The sequence below is a fragment of the Haliotis asinina genome, chromosome 8, assembly GCF_037392515.1.
Source record: "Haliotis asinina isolate JCU_RB_2024 chromosome 8, JCU_Hal_asi_v2, whole genome shotgun sequence".
Classification (NCBI taxonomy): domain Eukaryota; kingdom Metazoa; phylum Mollusca; class Gastropoda; order Lepetellida; family Haliotidae; genus Haliotis; species Haliotis asinina.
The window spans coordinates 6964820-6969376 of record NC_090287.1 but is presented as its reverse complement, the minus strand read 5'-3'; positions in this window follow the sequence as shown (position 1 = coordinate 6969376).

Sequence of the window (4557 nt, the reverse complement as noted above, 5' to 3'; positions counted from 1 at the left end):
GTTCGATTCCCCACATGGGTACAAAGTGTGAAGCCCATTTCTGGTGTTCCCCACAGTGATATTGCTGGAATATTGCTAAAAGTGGTGTAAACCTAAACACAGCCTCTCAGACGAAGCGACAGGTTATTACACATCGTTATAACAATGAGTCAAGGGACACTCGGATTAATGCCTGGGATTAACACAACCTAAGATCCCTGCGAGGCACTGGCTGACTTACTGTCACCTTCACCAGCTCATCATCCCTGACATACAGACTCGGTCATACAGATCCTGTCGTACAGACTCTGGCACAAATACACACAGTACAACCCAGGCACGTCAAGATATACGTGGCAATATAGAAGACGTCTCTGTGTCCCGTTTTATTATACTTAATGAATATAGTCAGTGGACTGTCTTTTTCTATAAAATATGTTTTATGCATGTCAGTCCACATCTCACCCTACAGGATACACTTACTGGGTGAACAAAGTCACAAGCATAAGCGGACACTACTTCATGTGCTTTTGTGGTGAGCAGGACCGGACCTTTCAGAAACTCTCAGCAGCTTCATCCCATGTCACCAGAACACACCACTGTAACGGAACACATCAAAGTACAAGTGTTCCTTTATTCTTTTCCAGGTTTCTTCACAAGGTACCCATTGCACTGTGAGTGAAAGTCTGGAAATAAATATAGGAACCTCTGTGCTGTCATGTGTTCCCATATTTTGTGTCATGAATAAATCAAGGAATATGTTATGATATTTTCTTTCAACCTTATGTACAACTTCAGATACGCGTGTCGTTACAAACTGATACATAGATTTCTGGAATCCGGATCGTGCGCCGAAATCATAAAAAAATATAACAAATGGTCTTCTAATACACTTCAACTGCGTGGACGCCTTGTGAGGCAGACAACAGCAGATAAGGGTCCGTATCACTCCTCGTCACCTAGGAACTATTTGTTCAGGTGGAGGCGCACGTGTTGACGTAATTAAGCGTCCAGCAACATCACTTTAGTCTCCTTCCTACGTAAGTTGCAGGTAGCCCATCACTTCACTATCTCTGAGAGGTGCTGGAGGAGAAATGAATCCCCGTATCGTAGTATTATGTTAAATAAAGCCGTGTCACTTCTCCAATGGATGCTATGGTCCCATCTTCGTCTAGACATCGTCACCTTTACCATGAAACTTGAATATTGTCCCGTACAATTAAGATGAAATCGGTATGCACTCATAACAGACTTAAGGAATCATTAGGGGAGACAGTCGCAAGCCGAATAGGGTCCATAAGCGACAGTGACCACTCTTTGGCTAAAATATTGCCCACTGCAGCGTTAAGGATTATCCAAGCCCCGCGAAAACAATCCGGGTGTTATGAACTAAGTTGTGAGGATGTGTTTTAAGCAGGAAGCGGTTATGCCCTGTTAACGTTCTTTCTGCTTCCCGTTTGGGAAATACAATAATCACTGACGTCCCGAGATACGGATGTCATCCCATGGCTAGCTCGATCTATCCTCATATCACATTATCTATAGTGAGGAAGTAATGTCAACAATGACGTCATTATTGATGGGACATTATCAAACTGTCGTCACGTCATACCACGTCAAGTGGTATTACGTCACAGTTTCACCTTTGGTTGGTTGGGTTGTTGTTTAACGTTGATTTCAGTAATATTCTGGTTATATGGCGGCGGTCTGTAAATAATCGAGACTGAATCAGACAAGCCAGGAATCAACAGCGATTGCATCGATCGACACTAAACAGTATTGGGATACGATGACATTTGACAACCAAATCAACGAGCCTGACCACCCGATCTCCTTAGTCGTATTTTACTAGAAGCATGAGGGCATGCTGAGGGCCATTTCTAAACGGTATCTTCATTGCATCAGCATTGAACTAGCGCACTTGAGGTGAGGACTTTCGTAGAAGCATTCATGATTAAACTATGAATAATGGTAAAACGTTCATTTATTTATTTATTTATTTATTTATTTATTTATTTATTTATTTATTTATTTATTTATTTATTTATTTATGTATTTATGTATTTATTTATTTATTTATTTATTTATTTATTTTACCAACAACGAATTTCGAATTTCAATTAAGATTAGTAGAAGGATGCTGCTTCTAAATATTACCCCCCTCTCATTAAAATCCGGATACGAACAGTCTCGTGTGTTTTCCCTAGGAACCGAGGAAACTGACGAAATTGCAATTACGACCAGGTTCCTCAAAACGATCGTAACACTATGGCCGTAGCTCCCATACTTAAATATACGACTGTCGTGGCACTGCGATCGCTTTGAGGAACGAGATCCAGGATTGTTGTAACAGGTAAGACATTCGTCAAATTATCATTGTTGATTTGATCCCAGGCTGTAACTGCACGTTATACGTTTAGACAGAAGCCGCAGCTTCCTGCAGTTTGTGTGGTACCATTGTCACGGACCTAACTGAGTGAAGTTTACGAAAGGTGGTCATAGACCACTCGTTTAAAACGTTGATTATAACATGAACTAGGCTGTTATGTACACATATACTATTGAGGTGCCAAGTTGGTTTGCTATGTATTGTGATATAACTTAAAGCATGATGAAGTTGTGACAGGGAATTCAACTGTGTCACGTATTTATGTCACGTGGTTGTTATACATATTGAGGCATATGCACTTTAGCTTCCAATTTATGCAATAAAAGACTTACAACCTCTTACGACATGGCTGAAATCGATAGTTGGAACTTCGAAGAGTACAGCTTCCAAACAAAGAACACTTGTCATATATGGAATACAAACAATTGCTCCGTACATTTGTACGATAAATGTATAAAATTGTACGATAAATGTATAAAATTGTTGTCGGTGTATATTCGTAAAGAGCGCACCAAGGGATATCACTCTATGGGATTTGCTTGAAATTATGTTCGGCCGGTAGAGGGGGTGTGGATCGATTTAACGTGGCATGAATTTAATAGAATATTTTTATTTAAGCTTGTTATCTAAATACGTAATTTTCTATAACAAAATACATTATATGGTAGCTACCTTGCGGGCCGATAGTTTGTATTATTGAGAGAATTGCATTATTTATTTTTTGAGAATTGTGACGCGATATAGTGCCTTTAAGACAATGGCTTATGTATGCCCTAGGTTTAAGCAGACATTACTTATCCCATTGGTTAAAAGTTGAAACTGTCTGTTGTTCATCTTTACACACAATAAAATAAACTTTGATAACAAAATTAATAACACACAAAATATCATGAAAAAGCTATTAAAATGCTCATTGTGTTATAAATGAATCACCTTATGACAGAAATACCACAACTTAAAATTTCTTCTTGATTTAGTACAACTGTCAACTTTGTCGACATATGTTGTCGATGAGGGTAGTATATTTGTTCCCCTGTCCGTCTAGTTTAGGAACAAATTGATTAATCTAGATAAAAAGGTAAAAAAAATATTTTTCAACATTCAATTTGTTCCCAAATGATGCCTGTATTCTTCAGCATGACCTCACATACTCACGGGACGCTGCGTAACGGATTTACATTGTTGATTAATCAAGGCATATAATCAATGGGAACTAATTACACAGATAATAAATCGGCTCGACAAAGCTAGAAATAAGAGGTTACACTACTGTGCACACGGGGAAAGAAAGATAGTCACAATGATTAGAGCTTTTAGGGAACCTCTGTCTGTAGAACGAATAATCATAGTTATCGGAACTGAACTGTTGAAACGATTCTTTTGCACAGACAACTGGACAGCCACAATGCATCGGCGAGGTGGAACATTGATTCCGTGTACAATGCGACCCCTCCCACCCTTGTCGTGTATGGGGACGCTTATTTATTACCATAGGCAGGTGCTTGTTCGGGTGGGTTGGTTGGGGGTGGGGTTCGGAATGCATTGGTTCGGAAGCTTTCATTGTATATATTCCGATGATCAAACACAACGTGGGGACAATGCAATGTTGAAACTTTCAACGAAATTGTGCACTTGTTAATGGCTGTTGTCTTGCAGAAAGGACAATAAAGCACAGTGAAACGGGCGAGAAGCTTCGAGGGGAGGTGGAGACTGTAATTGCTAATAATTACGGGTACAAGGCATAGAAAATCACTGAATAATAAAAACACTAAACAATTCGGTATGCGGGATTTAGTTTAAGCGGATGTGATTGTGATGTATATCGATTGACATGTGAACTACATATCTGACCCCTGACCTGACACAAGCTTTCCCTGAAATTATCCTCTACAAGTTGGCCCTGCACAAGTTACATCGACAGGTGTGTAAATGAATGTAATGTTATCACTTTCTACTTGTAATACACTTCCTAACCTTGCGGGTGTTTCCGGGTCACAGCAGGTGCCCAGTTTCTCTTGTTTCTCGTTACAGCCACCCTGGGGATACTGTGTGTTAACAGCGACCAAATGAGTTCACACTCGGAGACGTAGTGGTATGATTTCTCCATCATTACAACCTGGACTGTATGAAGCGGGAGTCACAATATGAGTCACTAGATTATCTGGTTGATTCTTGTAATTAAATTCAGA